Source organism: Ovis aries, chromosome 2, assembly GCF_016772045.2.
Source record: "Ovis aries strain OAR_USU_Benz2616 breed Rambouillet chromosome 2, ARS-UI_Ramb_v3.0, whole genome shotgun sequence".
NCBI lineage: Eukaryota > Metazoa > Chordata > Mammalia > Artiodactyla > Bovidae > Ovis > Ovis aries.
Window position 1 is genome coordinate 116,768,451 of NC_056055.1, and position 22,721 is coordinate 116,791,171.

General features: G+C 40.4%; 1 long non-coding RNA gene across 1 annotated transcript in view; it reads right to left on the reverse strand.

The window, feature by feature from the left end:
* Nucleotides 1-294: 294 nt before the first annotated feature.
* LOC132659305 (uncharacterized) overlaps nt 295-22,721 on the reverse strand; it is a 42,647-nt gene continuing 20,220 nt past the window's right edge. Inside the window, exon 2 of the long non-coding RNA XR_009599575.1 lies at nt 295-926. This is a non-coding gene — a long non-coding RNA (uncharacterized LOC132659305). The remainder of the gene's footprint in view (nt 927-22,721) is intronic.

The following is a 22,721-nucleotide window of genomic DNA, read 5'->3' on the forward strand; positions in this document are numbered from 1 at the left end:
GCATGGCTCATCGTTTCATTGAGTTCATTGGATCACGAGGCTGTGATCCATGTGATCATTTTGGTTAATTCTCTGTGATTGTGGTTTTCATTCTGTCTGCCCTCTGATGGATAAATATAAGAGGTTTGGGAAGGTTCCTGATGGGAGATAATGACTTGGGGGAATCTGGGTCTTGTTCTGATGGGCGGGGCCATGCTCATAAATCTTTAATCCAATTGTCTGTTGATGGGTGGGCTGTGAGGCTAGCACTATCTTAATATGAAAAACAGAAAATGACTTAACAAGAAAAGAAAATTAAAATCCCATCTCTCATTTATTTGCAAATAAACATAAACATCCTCCACAAAATATTAGAAAATAAAATGCAATCATGAATAAATTTTGTAAACCATAACCAAGTGAGATTTATTTTAGGTTTGCAAGGCTGGTTCAACATTCAAAAGTTAGTTAATGTAATTTACCATATGTCTGTCTAAAGGAGAAAACTAATATAATCATTTAATGACAGCAATAGACAAAAGTCAACATGCATGGTTTAAAAAATAAAAAACCCTGTGGAGAAAACCAAGATGGCAAAGGGTTAGATGAACATAGAGTACATCTCTCTCCAAGGATGCATTAGAAACACATCTATAGATACATCAGTTCTCACAGAACACTGACTGAATACTTGTAGGGGTCCTTGACTCCGAATCCAGGGAAATTGGTTGGAACAGAAGAGAAACATTTGAGGCTGTTGGAGGAGGATGAAGCAGATGCTCTGTGACATTCTGAATAGAGTGAGAAACACACAGACAATCTGTACCATGACAGTACATGCTCCAGACTGGGACACACGTCCACTGGTGTGCACAGCCGGGAGCTGGAGCATGGAGATTGGAGAGTAATTCTGGGATGAGGACTGCTGTTGACTGCAGGGAGATGGCCTGAGGGGAAGAAGGAAAGAAATCTGAAACAGAGAATGCCTTTGGAGAGAAACCAGGTGGCAATGGAAGCAGAGTGCTACTGCTGAGTCATGTGCAGTGGGTGGAACCACCACTATAGCCCCTTTCTCCCCTCATGCTGGCCCTGACAATTGTGTAATAGAGAAGGACCAGCCAGGGCTGCCTTTTGAGTGCCTGCTGTGCCAAGCAAGCTCCAGAGGCAGAGAAACTAAAGAAGAGCAACTCAGAAAACTTTCCATGAGATGCAAAACCTGCAGATTAAATCAACACAATCAACTAGATATACTCTATGTCTGTGGAATATATATTAAAAAATAAAAATTTTTTTAAAAAAAGCTTTTCCACAAAAGGACATGCTCTAGCTCTGGCAGAGCTAGACATTGGAGGCAAGCACACATGGGAGCAGGGCCAGATTAGAGCCTAAGCTGTCTCTACAGCAGATTCAGACCAGCCTTCCTCAGTATAGGAGGTCCTCCTAGGCATTTAGATGTGGGTTCACAGCTGGGTGAAAGATGCTAACAGCTGAGATGCTAGGAAAACATTTTTTATTATTTTTCTGTTCTGCTGTTGGATTTGCTGTTGTTTCTTTCTTTCTTTTTTCTTTGTTACTGTAGTTGTTGCTTTTATTGTTATTAAGCATTGGGATTTTTTAAATCATGCTTTTAATTTATTTTATATATTTCTCCTTCTATCTTGACTTTATGCTGTTCTGTTTCTTTTTGTTTGTTTGCTTTATTGTTGTTTTAATTTATATATACAGATCTTTTTTCATGTTTCTGTTTAAACTTAGATTTTCTCTTTTTTTTTCATTTACTATTTTTGTCTCTCTTGTTTTCCATGCTTTATTCCCCAGTTGGCACTCTGCTTGGTTTTGTTTTCTGTTTTGTCCTTTAGTTGCTTTGTTTTTAATTGGTTGGTTTCATTTTTGGTTTATTTTGTTCATCAGGTTATTCTTTTGTAATTTCTTTTTTTTTTTTCCAATCTGTATTGGTTTCTCCTAGGTGTGTTTGTTCCTTTTTTTGTTTTTTTGTTTCCACTTATCTGATATTTATTTTATCATCTGTCTAGGTTTGATTTTTTTGCTTTTGTTTTGGGAGGGTTTTATTGTTACGGCAATAAAGTCTAAGGTTAACAGCTGAACTTTCAGCAGAAACTCTGCAGGCTGGAAGGGAATGGCAGGATATACTTAACATAATGAAAAGGAAAAACCTACAACCAAGATTACTCTACCCAGCAAGGACCTCATTCAGAATCAATGGAGGGGATAGAAAGAGACATCTGATACAGGTAAAAAATCAAAACAAAGTCAAAGTTATAAATCTCATATTAGGCAAAATAGACTCTAAGGACTACTACAAGAGACAAGGTAGGAGACTATATAATGATCAAGAGATCAATCCAAGAAGATATACCAATCGTAAATAATTATACACCAGATATAGATGCACCACAATACATAAAGCTAATGCAAATAGACATAAAAGGGGAAACTAACAGCGACACAATAATAGCAGGGGACTTTAACACCTCCTTATACCAATGGAGAGCTCATCCAGACAGAAAATTAACAGGGAAATGAAAGTCTTAAATGACACATCGGAACAGATGGACCTAGTTGATATTTAAAGTCCATTTCATCCAAAAGCAACAGAATACACCTTTTCCTCAAATACATATAGAACATTCTTCAGGAGAGATCACATCTTGGGTCACAAATCAAGCCTTGGTAAGTTTAAGAAAATTTAAACTGCAACAATGCTGAGATTAGATAACATTTACAGGGGGAAATAAACCTAAAAATCACAAATGTATGGAGGCTAAACAATACTGTTCCAAAAAAAAAAAAAAAAAAAAGAAAGAAAGAAAGAAATTATTACTGAAGAAATCAAAGAGGAAATTTTAAAATACCAAGAAACAAATGATAATAATAACACAGCAACCCAAGGACTGAAAGTATTCTAAGATGGAATTTTATAGCAATACAATCCTAGCTCAAGAAATGAGAAAAACATCAAATATATAATCTAATCTTATACCTAAAGCAGCTAGAAAAAGAACAAAAACATCCAAGGTTAGTAAAAGGAAAGAAATCATTAAAGTCAAGACAGAAATGAAAAAGAAATGAAGGAAATGATAGCAAAGATCAATAAAAGTTGGTTCTTTGAGAAAATTAACAAAATTGATAAACCATTAGCCATACTCATCATGGAAAAAAGGAAGAAGATGAAAACCAATAAAGTTCAAAATGAAAAAGGAAAAGTAACACCAGATAATGCAGAATAACAGGATCATAAGAGACTATTATGAGTAACTATATGCCAATAAAGTGGATAACTTGGAGAAATGAACTAATTCTTAGAAAAATACAACCTCCAAGTCCGAACCAGAAAGAAATAGAAAATATAAAGAAAATAATCACAAGCACTGAAATCAAAACTGTGAATAAAAATTTTACAAAAAATAAAACCACATGCCCAGATGGTTTCATAGGCAAATTAAGTTGCTCAGTCATGTCCGACCCTTTGCGACCCCATGGACTGTAGCCTACCTGGCTCCTCCATCCATGGGATTTTCCAGGCAATAGTACTGGAGTGGATTGCCATTTCCTTTTCCAGGGGATCTTCCCAAACCAGGGCTCAAACCCAGGTCTCCCGCATTGTAGACAGACGCTTTACCGTGTGAGCCCCCAGGGAAGTCCTATTAAATGTTTAGAGAAGAACTAATATCTCAAATTCTTTCAAGAAAATTCAGAGGGAGGAAGACTCCAAAACTCATTCTCTGAGGTCACCATCTCCCTGATACCAAAACCAGACAAAGATACCACAAAAAAAAAGAAAGAAAGAAAATATAAGCCAATATCACTGATGAACTTAGAGGCAAAAATTCTCAATAAAATATTAGCACACAGAATCCAACAACACATTTAAAGGATTACATATCATGATAAGTGGAATTTATCCCAGGGATACAAAGTTTCTTCAATATATACAGATTGAAAAATATGTTACACCATAATAACAAACAGAAAGATAAAAGCCATATGATTATCTCAATAGATGCATAAAAACCTTTTGACAAAATTTACAATAAAAACTCTACAGAAACTGGGCATAGAAGGAAACTACCTCAATATAATAAGAAATCCATGACAAATCCATGGCAAACATTATTCTCAATGATGAAAAACTGAAAGCTTTCCTCTAAGATCAAGAACAAGACAAGTGTGTCCATTCCTACCATTATTACTTAGTATAGTTCTGAAAGTCCTAGACATGGCTATTAGAGAATAAAAAGAAATAAAAGAAATCAAGATTGGAAAAGAAGAAGTAAAATTCTCACTGTTTACAGATCATATGATACTATATACACAGAAAAACCTATAGATGCAACCAGAAAATTACCAAAGCTAATCAATAAATTTAGTAAAGCCACAGGATACAAAATCAATACCAAAAAAATCCCTTCATTCTTACACATTAACAGTGAAAAACCAGAAAGAGAAATTAAAGAAATAATCCCATTCACTATCGCAACAAAAAGAATAAAATACCTAGGAGTAAACCTATCTAAGGAGACAAAAGACATATATGCAGAAAACTGTAAGACACTGATAGAAGAAATCAAAAACAGTACCAACAGATGGAGAGATATATCATGCTTTTGCATTGGAAGAATCAGTATTGTGAAAATGACTATACTACCCAAAGCAATCTACAAATTCAACACCATCCTTATCAAATTATCAATTACCTTTATCACAGAACTATAGCAAAGATATTTACAATTTGTATAGAAGCACAGAAGACCTCAAATAGCCAAAGTAATCTTCAGAGAGAAAAACAGAGCTTTGGTAATCAGATTTCCTGTCTTCAGACTATACTACAAAGCTATAGTTTCAAGACAGTATGGTACTAGCACACAAAAAAAAAGACATAAGGATCAATGGGAAAAAGGTAGAAAAAGCCCAGAGATAGACCCATGTACCTTTGGGCACCGTATCTTTGACAAAGGAGGCAAGAATATACAATGGAGAAAAAACAGCTTCTTCAATGAATGGTGCGGGTAAACCTTGACAACCTCAAGTAAAAAAATGAAATTAGAACACTTCCTAAAACCACACACAAAGCTAAATTCAAAATGGATGAAAGACCTAAACTATAGGCCAGATACGATAAAACTCTTAAGGGAAAACACAGGCAGAACCCTCTTTGGTATAAATCACAGCAAGATCCTCTTTGACCCACCTCCTGGAGCAATGGAAATTAAAAAAAAAAATAAATAATTGAGAGCTAATTAAACTTAAAAGCTTTTTACACAGCAAAGGAAACTATAAACAAGGTAAAAAGTCAGATCGGGAGAACATAACTGCAAATGAAGCAACTGGCAAAGGACTAACCTCTAAAATACACAAGCAATTCATCCAACTATTAAAATATCAGAAAAACAAACCAACCAATCAAAAAGAAAAAAATAGGCAGAAGATCTAAACAGACACTTCTTCAAAGATATACAGATGGCTAACAAACACATGAAAAGATACTCAACATCGCTCATTATTAGAGAATTGCAAATCAAAGCAACAATGAGGTTTCACCTCACACCAATCCAAATATCCATCATCAAAATATCTATAAGCAATAAATGCTGGAGAAGATGTGGAGAAAAGCAAACCCTCTTGGAGGACAAAGGTCTGTATAGTCAAAGCTATGGTTTTTCTAGTAGTCGTGTACAGATGTGAGAGTTGGACCATAAAGAGGGCTGAGCACCAAAGATCTGATGCTTTTGATTTGCGGTGCTGGAGAAGACTCTTGAGAGTCCCTTGGACAGCAAAGACATCAAACCAGTCAATCCTAAAGGAAATCAACCCTGAATATTCACTGGAAGGACTGAGGTTGAAACTGAAGCTCCAATACTTTGGCCACCTGATGTGGAGAGCAGGCTCATTGAAAAAGACCCTGATGCTGGGAAAGATTGAGGGCAAGAGAAGAAAGGGACGACAGAGGATGAGATGGTTAGATACCATCACTGACTCAATGGACATGAATTTGAGCAAACTCCTGGAGATGGTGAAGGACAGGGAAGACTGGTGTGCTGCAGTCCATGGGGTTGTAAAGAGTCAGACACAACTTAGTGATTGAACAGTAATAACAACTTGCACTGTTGGTGGGAATGTAAGCTGATACAGCCACTATGGATAACAATATGGAGATTCTGTAAAAAACTAGGAGCAAATCTACCATATGACCCAGCAATTCCACTACTGCATATACCCTGAGAAAGTTCAGTTCAGTTCAGTTCAGCCACTCAGTCATGTCACATTGACCACAATTCAGAAAGACATATGTACCCCATTCATTGCAGCACTACTTACAATACCAGGATATGGAAGCAACCTAAGTGTCCATCGGCAGACAAATGGACAAGGAAGTTGTGGTACATATATACAATGGAATATTGCTCAGCCATTAAAAAGGAATGGATTTATGGCAGTTTAAGTGCGTTGGATGAATTTAGAGCCTGTTATACAGAGTGAAGTAAGTCAGAAAGAGAAAAACAAATACTTTATATTAACACATATATATGAAATCTAGAAAAGAAATCTCTATGAACCTATTCAGAGGGCAGGGATAGAGGTATAGACATAAAGAACAGACTTGTGGTCACAGCAAGGGAATAAAAGGATGAGACAAATTGAGAGAGTAACATTTTTCCATGTGTAAAAATGATAGCTAGCAGGAAGTAGCTCTATAGCACAGGGAACTCAGCTCAGTGCTATGTGATGACCTAGAGATATGGGATGGGGGAGGAGGGGAAGGAGGTTCAATAAAGAGGGGATAATATGTGTATTCATAACTGATTCATGTCATTGTATAGCAGAAATTAACACAACATTATAAAGCAATTATCTTCCAATTAGAAATTAATTTTAAAAATTAAAATTTAAAAAACCATAAGAAAGCTAGTAATAGAAGGAAACTCATTGACATGATAAATAACATCCACCAGAAAAGAACTATGGCTAACATCATAGGTAATAGCACTGTTAGATTAAGAACAAATCTCACCAATCTTATTCAACATCACACAGAAAATCCTAGCTAGTGCAATAAGACTAAAGAAAAGAAGAAGGATGAAGAGGAGGAGAAAGAAATAGTAAGAAAGAAGAAAAGGGAAAAAGAGAGGGAGAAGAGGTATATTGATTTAAAAGGAAAAGATAAAAACATCCTTATTCACAAATGACGTTACTATCAACATAGAAATTCCCAAAGAATCTACAAAAATATTACTGAAAGTCAGTATAGCAAGGTCACAAAATACAAAGTTAATATACAAAACCAGTTGCTTTCCTTTGAATAATCAATGAATAATTGAAGTTTGAAAAAAATTTTTAATGCCATTTAAAATAACACCTAAAAGCAAGATATTTAGATATAAATATGCAAAGATTCAGGCTTCCCTAGGAGCTCAGCTGGTAAACAATCCACCTGCAATGAGAAGACTCCAGTTCAATTCCTAGGTTGCAAAGATCCCCTGGAGAAGGGATAAACTACCCACTCCAGTATTCTTGGGCTTCCCTGGTGGCTCAGACAGTAAAGAATCCACCTGCAATGCAGGAGACCTGGGTTCAATCCGTGGTCCTTTGTTAGGAAGATCCCCTGGAGGAGGGCATGGCAACCCACTCCAGTAGTCTTGCCTGGAGAATCCCCACAGACAGAGTAGCCTGGCAGGCTACGGTCCATAGGATCAGAAAGAGTCAGACACAACTGCACAACTAACCATAGCACATGCACAGACTCTATATGGGGAAAACTGTAAACACTGATGAAAGAAGTATAAAATATATAAATAAATGGATATTTCATGTTCATGGATTTTAAGACTCAATGCTGACATCAGATCTTCCCAACTTCATATATAGATTCCATATAATCCCATTAGCTATTTGTATATATCCACAAACTAATTCTATAACTTATATAGAAATCCAAAAGACCTGGAATATACATCACAATATGAAGAAGGTTAGATTGGAGAATTTATACTACCTGATTTCAAGATATACAGTAAAGGTAAGGTAATCAAGACAATGTATTATTGGTGAAAGAAATACATAGATCAATGGAATAGAATTAGGAGCCCAAAAAAGACCCATAAAAATGTAGTCAACTGATTATTTACAAAGGCACAAAGGTCATTGAGAGAAGACAATCTTTTCAAAAACACTACTCAAAAATTTAGATGTCCATATGCAAAAAAAAAAAAAAAAAGAACCTTGACAAAGACATTGCACTTCCACAAAAAGTAACTAAAAATGGATCATAGAAATAAATATAAATGAAAACTTATAAAACACAAGAGAGGATCTGCCAGGGTCCAGCCCCGGTGGATCTAGGGTGATTCGAAGCATGGATGGCGTAGGTGAGAAGAAATTTATTTATTTATTAAGATTAGATTATGAAGAAATAGTGTAGTAGGAAAATTAAGTGGAGAAAGGAGGCTGAACAACTTGGCTTACGGGGAAGACCAATAAAATCTCAGGACAAGAGATTTGCACCATCTACATTGGGCCACTGGCGCCCACTTGAATATCGAAGGGCGCCCCACCTTAGGCTCCCTTTTGTGCGGGTCTTAGAAGCCAGGACAAGCAACTAGACTTGGTGAGCTGCCCCACTCCAGATGGGAATTCAGCCTGAAATTAGAGTAAAGGAGAGACACGGGGGAAACCAGTCCAGCGAGTGGCCCGGCCTCTATTGTTCAGAAGGCAGTCCATGGGGTCACTAAGAGTCGGACACGACTGAGCAACTTCACTTTCACTTTTCCCTTTCATGCATTGGAGAAGGAAATAGCAACCCAGTCCAGTGTTCTTGCCTGGAGAATCCCAGGGATGGGGGAGCCTGGTGGGCTGCCATCTATGGGGACTCACAGAGTCGGACAAGACTGAAGTGACTTAGCAGCAGCAGCAGCACATAAAGATCAAGAGACAAATTGTACTGAATAATCTATATATAAACCCAACCACATAATCACGGTCATGATTTTCAACAAATGCAAAAGAAAACACAGTCATTTCAATAAATGATTCTGTACTACTTAACATCAAAGGCGAAACAAAATCTGAGAAGAAGATACAGAGGAAATTCAAGTTTGTGAATTTGGGCTTGGCAAATATTTCTTAACTACCACACCAAAAGCATGATTCACAGAACAGCTATGAAGTATATTTCATCAAAACTAAAAACTCTGCTCTTGCAAAGACAGTAGTAAAAGGATGATAACCCGCAGATTGGAGAAATATTTGCAGAAACATATACCTGGTAAATGATTTGTGTCCTGGTTTTGTAAACAAATGTCAGAACTCAACTGTAAGAAAACAAAGTTAATATGATTTCTAAAAATGGGTAAAAAGTGAAAGATTTATACAATCTCAGGAGAGTGTGATGAAGAGAAAGTAGCATTGACATACAGTCCATAAGGCTGCAAGGAGTTGGACATGACTGAAGTGACTTAGCATGCACGCATGTGTAAAATAGATAGCTGGTGAGAAGTCTCTATGATACTGGATGCTTGGGGCTGGTGCACTGAGATGACCCAGAGGGATGGTACGGGGAGGGAGGAGAGAGGGGGGTTCAGGATGAGCAACACGTGTATACCTGTGGTGGATTCATGATGATGTATGGCAAAACCAATACAATACTCTAAAGTAATTAGCCTCCAATTAAAATAAATAAATTTATATTAAACCCCCCCCCCAAAAAAAGAAGGCTTTTTATACTTTTGATAGTACATGGAGATCAATGGGTAATACAAAATTATGCAGCATTAGCAGCCAAGACTCTCATCAAAACCAGGCTTTTCTCTCTGCATACCTAGTTGTATACACAAGTCTTAGGTGATTTACATCATCTTCTGGCCAAAAGGGCCAATTAACATTTTACAGCCTTTTTTCTGATAAGGGTTTGTCAACCAGAAGACTTATTTGTGATGATCTTCCCAAAGTCTGGTGCCACTCTCAGAAAGCACTAAATAAATTTACATTCTTACATAGCAAAGATACAGCAATTTATAACAAGTGAAAGGAGTACAGTGGTTTATAAAAAAAGAAAAGTAATTAACTCAAAAGTCTAGTGTTGCTAACATCAAAACTACTATATATCTTTTCCATATCCCATTTACATTGATTAACATCCTCTCAGATGCCTAAAAGATAAAGAATATGGAGGCCTGGCGGCAATCATTGAGTCAACAGTGAAAACCCATCACCGATATGATTTTTAGCTCTTAGAAAAGGCTCAGTATCTTAAGATGCTTTAAACTTTGCACCTCTTGCAGTTGGGGGGCTGTAAGCAATTCACAAGCTGTAAGAGGTCTGGGGGAACCTGTTAGGCAAGCTAGAGAGCTATCAGAGGGGTTTAACTGAAACATCCCTTTCAAATGCAGAAGACTAAAGCCCTGATTTGACTTTTTCCAGAGAATATCAGAAGAGTGGAAAAGCAGGCAGATTCTTATTTTGGGGGGAGTGGATGCTCAGAAAATTCCAGGGGGAACCCCTGAAGCCTGATCACATCCTTGCATTTTGTCAGGCTTCCTTCTGCATGACCTTGTCACGGGCTGTCCCCCAGCATGGATCAACATGACATTAGGTTTAGAGATAAGTTTTTGATATAACATCCTACGTGATCCACGAAAGAAAGAAAATGATAAGCTGGCCCATTTTTTGATTGGGTCGTTTATTTTTCTGGAATTGAGCTGCAGGAGTTGCTTGTATATTTTTGAGATTAGTTGTTTGTCAGTTGTTTCATTTGCTATTATTTTCTCCCATTCAGAAGACTGTCCTTTCACCTTGCTTATAGTTTCCTTTGTTGTGCAGAAGCTTTTAATTTTAATTAGATCCCATTTGTTTATTTTTGCTTTTATTTCCAGTATTCTGGGAGGTGAATCATAGAGGATCCTGCTGTGATTTATGTCAGAGAGTGTTTTGCCTATGTTCTCCTCTAGGTGTTTTATAGTTTCTGGTCTTACATTTAGATCTTTAATCCATTTTGAGTTTATTTTTGTGTATGGTGTTAGGAAGTAATCTAGTTTCATTCTTTTACAAGTGGTTGACCAGTTTTCCCAGCACCACTTGTTAAAGAGATTGTCTTTACTCCATTGTATATTCTTGCCTCCTTTGTTAAAGATAAGGTGTCCATAGGTGTGTGGATTGCTAACAAACACATGAAAAGATGCTCAACATCACTCATTATCAGAGAAATGCAAATCAAGACCACAATGAAGTACCATTTCACACCAGTCAGAATGGCTGCGATCCAAAAGTCTGCAAACAATAAATGCTGGAGAGGATGTGGAGAAAAGGGAACCCTCTTACACTGTTGGTGGGAAGGCAAACTAGTACAGCCACTATGGAGAACAGTGTAGAGATTCCTTTAAAAATTGCAAATAGAACTGCCTTATGACCCAGCAATCCCACTGCTGGGCATGCACACCGAGGAAACTAGAATTGAAAGAGATACATGTACCCCAATGTTCATTGAAGCACTGTTTAGAATAGCCAGGACATGGAAACAACCTAGATGTCCATCAGCAGATGAATGGATAAGAAAACTGTGGTACATATACACAATGGAGTATTACTCAGCCATTAAAAAGAATACATTTGAATCAGTTCTAATGAGATGGATGAAACTGGAGTGTATTATACAGAGTGAAGTAAGCCAGAAAGAAAAACACCAATACAGTATACTAACACATATATATGGAATTTAGAAAGATGGTAATGATAACCCTGTATGCAAGATAGCAAAAGAAACACAGATGCATAGAACGGACTTTTTGACTCTGAGGGAGAGGGAGAGGGTGGGATAATTTGGGAGAATGGCACTGAAACATGTATACTATCATGTAAGAAACGAATCACCAGTCTATGTTTGATACAGGATACAGGATGCTTGGGGCTGTTGCATGGGGATGATCCAGAGAGATGATATGGGGTGAGAGGTGGGAAGAGGGTTCAGGATTGGGAACTCACATACACCCGTGGCGGATTCATGTCAATGTATGGCAAAACCAATACAGTATTGTAAAGTAAAATAGAGTAAAAATAAAAATTTTTTTAAATATAAATAAAGTCTAAAAAAATAAATAAATAAAATATTTTTAAAAATGACAAGCTGGGCTTCATTAAAATTTAAAACTATACAAAAATTGTAAATTTCTGTTTTATGAATACACTTAAGAGAAGGAAAATACAAGTCACAGACTGGGAGACATTTTTGCAAAGCACATATAATGAAGGACTTGTATTTACAATGTTCAGTGAACTCTTAAAGCTTAACAATAGGAAAGCAAATACCCAATTGATAAATAGACAAAATACCTAAGCAGACATCTCATAAAGAATGTGTACAGATGATAAATAAGTATGTAAAAAGGTGCTCAAAGTCATTTATCATAAGCAAAATCCACATCAAAACAACAATGAGGTATCATTACATCCCTACTAGGATGGCCAAAGTCAAAACACTATTAATACCAATTGCTTGTGAAGATGTAGAGCAACAGGAACTCTCATTTCATTGCTGCTGAAAATGCAAAATGGCCCAGTTACTTTAGAAGACAGTTTGTCGCTTTCTTACAAACTGTACATAATCTTTCATAAGGTCCAGCAATCTCACTTCTAGATATTTACCCAACTGATTTGAAAACTTATGTCCACACAAAATCCTACATGGGATATTACAAGAGCTTTTCATAATCACAAAAAACTTGCAGAAACTAAAATATCCTTCAATAAAATGAGTGAGAAAAAAGAGTGAGTACATTCATACACTGCAAAATTATTGAGCACTAAAAGAGCATAAACTGTCAAGCCACATAAAGCCATGAGTGAATCTTAAATGAATATCACAAAGTAAAAGAGCCAACTTAAAATGGCACATTCTGTATGGTTCAATTTGTATAACATTATGGAAAAGGTAAAACTGTATACACAAAATTATAAACAGATAAGTGTTTGCTAGGAGTTCAGCAGGGGTAAAGCAGAGGGTTGAATAGGTGAAGCATAACAGATTTGGAGGGTGGTAAAACTATTCTGCTTGATGTGATAGTAAATACACGACACTATGCATTCATCAAAATCCATGGAATTTTTCAATATGAACAGTAAACTTTAATGACTGCAAAATTTTTAATAATTGTTTAGGTCAATGGACACAGATTAATGCATTATGTGATGAAAGAATCCAGTTGTAGTACAAATGTATGAGACGACCTCATGAAAGTGGTTTCCTCCTCATGAAGGTAAAAAAGGTGTTGATCTAAGTAACTTTGGAAATGAGAATGGTCTGTGAGATTAAAGGCAGAAAGAACTGTACAAAAGCATTGTACTCTAGATGATGAAGCTGTTTTCTTAAAAGCTAAGTATCAATAAATGGGTAGCGTATGGTGGGAACCAGGTTTCTCATTTCTGGACCTGGAAGGTATGGAGTAGCAAGGGGAGAGGGCTAGAATGATTCATATAATAAAGCATTAGAGATATTAATATGATCTCATATCTATCTTAACATACAAATACATATCAAAAATATATATATGTGTATATATACCAAAGTGTGGTGTATATGAGAACGCTCTACACTATTTTTATAACTTATCTGTAAATCTAAAACTATTATTAAGGTAAGCAATTTAGAAAGAAAAAAGGACTAAAATCCCCACCCCCAGAGCATTCCCTCTCAATTATTTTTCAGTATTAAACAAAGTTTCCTAGTATTAACAGCAGCAGGACAGAACAGCTAATGCATATCAGTTCAGGAATGTTCATCTAGGAAATGAGGTTTCATGGAGCCAAGAACCTGGTGTCCAGACTCGCTCCATCTCCCAACCCTGCTCTTGCCCACCATAAAAGGCTTACTTTTCCTTTGGCTTAAAGCTGAGTCTGCTATTACAGTGCTCCTAACACAAAAATCTCAAGCTGTTGGAAAAGATCACAGAAGACAGGGTGAGGCAGAAAGTTTCTTGGCTTGAGTGACTGGTGATCCCATAGAATGGTTTGAAATCTTCAAGAAGCTGCCTCACTTTTTGAGAGTGATTTTCTCATCTGAGAACCAATGAAAAAGAGACTTAACTTGCTGGGTAGTTGTGATGATGAAATGAAAGAGCAAACATAAAAGTAACCAGCACAACATAGATACTGAACACTGTCATTACCATCCAGAAACTCATCAAAGCTCATGCTGAGAGGCCAGGATACACACTCAGGGGCCACGCGGTGTTGTTGTAAGATGGAAGCTATCATGTATGATCTTTGTGTTCCATGGCCAATGTCATAGTGAAGCAGGATCCTGCCTCTGTGCTGTCCTCTGTCCTTTGGGATCGAGTGGGTGGGAATCGGCTATGGAACCATGTAAGAGTGGAGAAGTGACCTCGTAAAACAGGGGTTTAGGGCCAGTATCAGCCTATCCTAAGTTTCCACCTTGTAATACTCAGAGTCCTCAAAAGTGAGAGAGCGATTTTAAGGAGTTGATGTATGGGATTGTGCAGGCTGGCAAGTCCAAAATCTGCTCGGGTAGGTAGGCAGGCTGGAGACCAGATGAATAGTTGATGTTGCAGTTTAATTCTAAAGGCAGTGAGCCATAAGAACTCTTTCTTACTCAAGGAAGGTCTCGTTATTTGCCCTTAAGGCCTTCAACTGATTGGACGAGGTCCACCACATTCAAAGAGTCATTCTCTTTGCTCAGAGTCCACCAATTGAAATGTTAATATCATCTAAAAAACACCCTCACAGCAACATCTAGACACATTAGGCCAAATGTTTGGCTATCATGACACACCCAAGCAGACATAAAGTTAACTATGACACAGTGGCCAGGTTAGCTCCCCCACTGAGTATCCAGAAGGAGAAGGGATGCTCTGGGGGCTTAGTTTATTGTCTCAGAATGCATAAAAATAAGTTTAAAATGAGAGCTATAAAATAAGTTTGAATTATTATTAGAGATGTCACCTTTGAGCTCCAAAGAAAGTCACTAAGGATGGAAGGGAGAGGTCCCAGGCCCCTGGGAATCATGTCACAGCCTGTGTAGAGCCTGGGTCTATAGATGCCTGCCCAGGGCAAGCATTCTGCCTGCTGTAGTGGACAGATCTGAGCAGAAGTAAGCATCTTTGGGGTTTCTCCTCTCAGACTTCAGGGTGTATCTGTCTTAACAATATGAAAATGTTCTAGGCAGGCAGTAAAAAAACGCCAGATGACTGGAAGGAGAAACGTGCAGAAAAGTGAACTAAAAAAGGAGCCTTAGGAATCCCAGTAAAATGGGAAGTGAAGCTGAGATCCACTCTCCATGCTTCTACACCCATCACTTGCTTCAAACACATAGAAATGATAAACAAAAGTTGGCACACTTGGACAAGCTTAAACATGGCTCACAAATGGGTATGAAGTACAGCGTCAATGCTGAACCTGCATCAAAGTGACCTGCGCACAGGAATGCAAGGCCATTTCTTAGAATGGAGTTCTAACATCCTTGCAAGGTAGGAAGCATCACACCTGGCATAGAGTGGGGCCTGAGTTTCTAGGATGCCTCTGGCCACAAGGAAAGGGAAACAAGAGCTGCAGGGCCCCAGGGCACGTGCACATTTTTTAGGTAATTGATGCCTTACCCTATGACCTGCGGTGCCCCTCTCTGGGTTGGTGGGGGGTAGGATTTATTCCAAGAATCAGAGACCACATTCTTGTAATCTTCAACCTTCTAAAGAGAGTAAAAGAAGTTCTAGGCAGAAGGAGAGACATGGGGGTGGGATGGGGGTGTGGTGCAAAGGCCTGGAAGAGTTGGAGACAAGCAAGGTTCAGTTCAGTTCAGTTCAGTTCAGTCGCTCAGTCGTGTCCAACTCTTTGTGACCCCATGAATCGCAGCATGCCAGGCCTCCCTGTCCATCACCAACTCCTGGAGTTCACTCAGACTCACGTCCATCAAGTCGGTGATGCCATCCAGCCATCTCATCCTCTGTCATCCCCTTCTCCTCCTGCCCCCAATCCCTACCAGCATCAGAGTCTTTTTCAATGAGTCAACTCTTCGCATGTGGTGGCCAAAGTACTGGAGTTTCAGCTTTAGCATCATTCCTTCCAAAGAAATCCCAGGGCTGATCTCCTTCAGAATGGACTGGTTGGATCTCCTTGCAGTCCAAGGGACTCTCAAGAGTCTTCTCCAACACCACACTTCAAAAGCATCAATTCTTCGATGCTCAGCCTTCTTCACAGTCCAACTCTCACATCCATACATGACCACAGGAAAAACCATAGCCTTGACTAGATGGACCTTAGTTGGCAAAGTAATATCTCTGCTTTTCAATAGGCTATCTAGGTTGGTCATATGCAAGGTAGGAATATGCAAACAGAATCTACTCTCTCAGGAGGCAGCCTGGGCAGAACATAGATCCCAAGGTGTGTGCTGGGGATGCTACCAACACCCACAGTGGAGCCTGAATTTCTTCTGGAAATAAAAAAGGCTTTCTTATTGCTCATCATTTATTTTTAACATCCTCAGAGGCTCGAATGTTGCTGCCTGGAATATAGTAGGCATTCAGTATTTGTGAAATAGAAGGAAATAAGGAAGGAAGGAAGGAACAAATGAACTAATGAATGAAGAGAGAGAGAAAATAAAAAGGAAGGAAGGAAGGAAAGAAGGAGAGAGAGAAGGAAGGAGGGGCTGATTTGAGTTCCTGCTGGAAGCTTCCAGGACTCCATCAGCTATTCCCACGTCACTCACCTCCTAAAGCTTGCTACTGAGCACGTGCCACATTTGACTGTGAGGGAACTTAGGCACAGTGGTTACAGGCTCCAGCCCTGGTGTGCTGGCTCCCCACACCCGGTTGAATGGACAAGTCACTCAATCTCCCTGCGCCTTAGTTTCTTCACCTAGAACTTGAGAAAATGACAGTTGCCAGAAAGTAAAACAGGGTAAAATGTGGCTTTAAAAAGGACTTAAAAGGTACTGATTATGAATCCCCTTCTGCCTTCCTCCATGAAATCACGAACCTCTTATGATGAGTGCCCAAGTTCTACCCAGATCTGAGAATCTCAGACCTGACTCAGAGGAGAACATGGATGTGGCACATGTCTGATGAATGAATAACTGAAGATGCAGCTGGCTAGAGGAGGGTCTCTACGGCTGATTAACTGACTTGCACACATGCGGAAGCAGAGACCACCCATCCCCTCCCACAGGAGGCTTCAGAGATACGGTTTTATGTAAAGACAGTCAATAATTTAGCTCTATCCAAGAATCCCAGACAGAACCAAGGAAGCCATGCTGTTAGATACAGCCTCTTCCCTTCCTGCAGAGAGGTTGCTGCCCTGCATGCGGGCCACAGAGGCCTGGCATGTGCCTGGAGATGCTTGGTGTGGATCTGGGGCACATCTGGCTTAGCAACCGTAAACAGAATCTCTCCGAGACTTAACTAGCTGTGGGCAGCTAGTGTGGTCAGGGAACATTCCCCCCATCTTGGACAGCACCACTTATTAATAAACACACTCAGGGATACAGTTCAGGAGGGAGAAATCCCTGGAGGACTTTTTTACCCTAAGACCAAACAAAAGACCTGAAACAATGGAAGGATGAGTTGAGAGTGATAGTAGGCTTACTCTGGAACTGAAACAGGAGGGAAGCAAACAGGGCACAATCTTAAAAGAGTGACCCAGCCATGAGGATATGATATAAACTAGTTAGAACCTACTAGATCCAAGATGGCAGAAGTTTCAACTTCCAATTGAACTTAAGTCTCCAAACTGTGGAAATTTCTTAAACAGATGGGAATAACAGACCACCTGACCTGCCTCCTGAGAAATCTGTATGCAGATCAAGAGACAACAGTTAGAACTGGACATGGAACAACAGACTGGCTCCAAATTGGGAAAGGAATATGTCAAGGCTGTATATTGTCACCCTGATTATTTAACTTATATGCAGAGTACATCATGAGAAACACTGGGCTGGAAGAAGCACAAGCTGGAATCAAGATTGCCTGAAAAAATATCAATAACCTCAGATATGCAGATGACACCACCCTTATGGCAGAAAGTGAAGAGGAACTAAAGAGCCTCTTGCTGAAAGTGAAAGAGGAGAGTGAAAAAGTTGGCTTCAAGCTCAACATTCAGAAAATGAAGATTCTGGCATCTGGTCCCATTTCTTCATGGCAAATAGATGGGGAAACAATAGAAACAGTGACAGACTATTTTGGCGGGCTCTAAAATCACTGCAGATGGTGAGTGCAGCCATGAAATTAAAAGACGCTTGCTCCTTGAAAGAAAAGCTATGTCTAACCTAGATAGCATATTAAAAAGCAGAGACATTACTTGGCTAACAAAGGTCCATCTAATCACAGCTATGATTTTTCTAGTAGTCATCTATGGATGTGAAAGTTGGATATAAAGAAAGCTGAGTGCCAAAGAATTGATGTTTTTGAACTGTGGTGTTGGAGAAGACTTTTGAGAGTCCTTTGGACTGCAAGGAGATCCAACCAGTTCTTCCTAAAGGAAATCAGTCCTGAATGCACATTGGAATGACTGATGTTGAAGCTGAAGCTCCAATAATTTGGCCACCTGATTGAAAGTACTAACTCATTGGAAAAGACTCTGATGCTGGGAAAGTTTGAAGGCGGGAGGAGAAGGGGATGACAGAGGATGAGATGGTTGGATGGCATCACAGACTCTATGGACATGAGTTTGAGTAAGTTCCAGGAGTTGGTGATGGACAGGGAAGCCTGCCGTGTTGCAGTCCAGGGAGTTACAAAGAGCCGGACACAACTGAGTGACTGAACTGAATTGAACTGGTATATTCATTGTAATACATCAACTAAATGACACACCCACAGGCACCAACAGTTCTGAGGCCAACCATAAAAAGCCAAAATGTGGGGGGTGGCCTAGTTCCTGGAAATTTCCACCTCTTCCATAAAATAATTGGAATAACCTTCCCACTCATTAGCCTATGAACTTATCCAGAGCATAAAAGTTAACATCATACTTCCGCACACTCTGTCTGAGGAGTGTGCTTCCCCCAAGGCCTCTGTCACCTTTTTAGATAGATTATATTCTGTCTATGGAATGTGTATCTTTCTAAATAAATCTACTTCTTAACCATAACTTTTTGCCTCTCACTGAATCTTTCTGTGCTGGGCCATAAAGAATCCTCTGAGCTTCAGTAACTCCTAAGACCAGGTGTGTGATATCAATTAAAAGACTGGATTCAAGTTCCAAACTGAGTTGTGTAGTTTCCACATGAGTCCTATATTGGGTTCACGTGCATTTATTCTCCTCATTAAACACTGTGAGAGCCATTAGCCAGTGAGACCAAGGGGTCTGTCGCTGTCTGTCACAGTCAGGTTGTGCCCCTTGTGTGATCTGATTCCCATGGATCCCCATTGTGCTCAATTATGTCCAACTCTGTGCGACCCCATGGACTGTAGCCTGCCAAGCTCTTCTGTCCATGGAATTCTTCAGGCAAGAATACTGGAGTGGGTAGCCATTCCCTTCTCCGAGGCATCTTCCAAACCCAGGGATCAAACCCAGGTTTCCTGCATTGCAGGCAGATTCTTTACCATCTGAACCACCAGGGAAGCTCCAGGTCAAGTTTAAGGAGTCCACAAAAGAGCCCAGCACTGAAGACACTAGCTTTCCACAGTGTCCAGACAAAGAAACCACAGAGGGATGACAGATTCCCTTGATGTCTGATATCCCCAGAAAGCCCCCTGCCCTGTCCTGGCCCGACTCTCCTCTAGTCACTGAATTCAAGAGACCCTGGGGCCATAGCAGCAGCTTTGGGACAAGAAATATCAGGGCCACAAGACTCTGTCAATCCCACCCAGTCCCCTTGAAGGAGCAGAGATGCCTGGGGGCCTGATAGAGATGGTTGTGGTGGGGAAGGGATGAACAGGGAGGCTTCTGCTCATGCAGAACAGCATCAGGCAGCTATATTCAGTTCAAGGAAGCTGAGTACATATCTGTGGGCAGTGGTTATGACATTCTATTGCCATTTAATACTAATTCTAACCACTACCACTTGCTTTATTTTCTTTTCTTTTTCCTCCCTTGTACTTAGACATTTTTTTCTTTCTAGTCACTAAACTTATCTAATTATAGCAAATGGGAAACAAACCACATCCCACAGTTGGAGATGCATTTTGTTCATAATTAATTAGAACTAATTGATTAGATACCTTTCCTAATGTGCGGTTTTATGGTCAGGTTGATATATAACCCCAATCCACCCTAGCACAACTCCCTGCGTCCAGAGGAGATACTGCTCACAGCGAACCATGAGCAAGGGTGTTGAGCAGCCTTGCCACAGCAGCCAGGACTGCAGCAGTAACTCTTGCCTCGCCCGGTCTGACCCTTTCCTGCCTGCCCCACTCTGGCAAAGGGACCCAAGGCTGCAGCTCCCACTTCTATTCCTTCATTCAGTGAACCCTATCTGCCTCTGGCATTGGCATTCTGAAGCAGACAACATGTCCTCCACAGAGTCAGGGTCTGATTAAGGAGATGACAAAGTCAGCAAACAAACATAAAGGTGTGCTGAGTGCAGGGGGTACTCCAGCCAAATCCCTGAACCTCCAGGGCCATCCTCTCCAGCACTGCCCAGATTTTTCCAGCCTCTCCTGTGGCTGATTCTGTTGTCCTCTCTTCATAGACAGCACCTAGCTGGACAGGCATCTAACCATTCCCCTTGAGTTGCTTCTGCAGAAGAGAAAACAGCTGCCACCAGAGGTGGGCTTGGCCTCTCGAGATGAAGCCTGAGGAAGCCCTTGACCTGTTTGCAGCACAGGGGACAGTCTGTACAGCTTTGGCTTTCAAACTCCAAATAGGTTGGATTGGTTTGTTTTTCACCAAAAGAGACTGCTCTTTTGCATCATATTTGTCTTTTTTTTTTTTTTCAACTTCCTCTTAGGAATGAGGAAACAGAAGCAGAAAGGATTTGGCCCCCACTAGTGGCCCCAGAACAAGCTGCATCACCTCCTAGATCTATGCTTGCTGACCCCCGTCAACCATTACCTCCAGTCCTTGTGGAACTGCCTTTCCTTATGGTCCCCTTCTAGAGGGCTGGAAAGGTTCTGGAGAAGTCAGCCCCAGCCCCCGCTCTTCCACATCCTTCTTGAAGTCACAAGGCCAGCAAAAGTTTCCTTTTTCTCTCTGTAAATGTCAGGCCAATCTTGTACTCAAATACAGTAGAAGTGATTGTAGACCCAAAATAAATGAGTATTTATATCAATTTCAGTTGAGAAACTGGCTGAAACAATAAAGGATTCATAGTCTTTTGTAATGCAAAGGTCTATGGGAAGAGGGGGCTTCCCCTCCTCTCAGCTTCTCAGCTCTCTCCCTCACTTCCCCCAGCCCCCCTGTGCTGGCTGTGTGCCCAGGCTGGCTTTCTTCCTGGTCATAAGAGAGTCAGCAGCACACTGGGCCTAGAATAGCCTTCCCTCCACCACCAAACTCAAGTCTTGATGCTGACCCTGCCCGTTCAGGCCAGTGGGCAAGGGCACACCTTGTGAGGATGACTTGGGCCTGGGAGAGTAGACACGTGGCCAGGATGGGGAGGAGTGGGGTTACAGGAAGAAAGCCACCACATCCTCTACGCCACTACCTTGGCTGATTTTCTGTGATCTTATAAAGGCTTACTTACTTTCCTGATTATGCCTGCATGCATGCTAAGTCACTTTAGTCCTACCTGACTCTGCAAAGCTATGGACTGTAGCCCACCAGGCTCCTCCTTGGAGAATACATGGGGTTCTCCAAGCAAGAATATTGGAGTGGGTTGCCATGTCCTCCTCCAGCAGATCCTTCCAACAAAGGGATCAAACCTGTGTCTCTTACATCTCCTGCATTGGCAGGCAGGTTCTCTACCACTAGTGCCACCTGGGCCAACCAAACCCCTACATCAAGAGGTTACTGCCATAAATTCTTGTGTATTTTCTCCCTTTCCTTTTAGGTAGAAATTAGATCCCCTTTCTCCCTTTTCCAAGAATAGTCCTAGTTTTTAGCAGGAGCTGTCCCTCCTCCCGGCTTCCCTAGTGATTCCATAGTAAAGAATCTGCTTGCCAATGCAGAAGACACAGGTTGGATCCCTAGGCTGAGAAGACCCCCTGGACTAAGAAATGGCAACCCACTCCAGGATTTTTGCCTGGAAAACTCCATGGACAGAGGAGCCTAGCAGGCTACCATTCACAGGCTCACAAAAAGTCAGACATGACTGAGCCACTGAGTACCAACACACACATCCCTCCCTCATTGGATCCATGTGTGGCTGGGGCTCCCCTAGGCTACAGGCAAAAGCCGCAGGCCCAGCTCAGGGCCAGAGGGACAGCCTTCTCAGTGGTGGTCATATGACCCCTGCCCCATCCAATCAGAGAGAGTTTCCAAGGGGCCTTTCCTTGCTGAAGGAAGTCAGGAAGATTTTCACTGTTTGCGTCCCTGTGAACCCTGGGAACTACTTTCAACCAGAGTCCTACCTTGGATCAGAATCAAAACAGAAGTAACACTGAAGTATGTAAACATAGAAACAGATCCTGATCACTTTGTGGGGGCCCTGTACAAAAGTGTTCCTGAGCACAGTGCACCCCCAAAGGTGTGGGCCCAGAATCTCCTTGCCTCTGCTAATTGGGCTGTATTTTCCACCAGGTGCATAAATTCTAGCATATCTTTTCAACATGTAGATGTTGGGTCATATATTATTAAGGTAAATCTGCCCTCATCCCTAATTATTTCCTTAGGCTATTTTCCCAGGCTTGAAACCA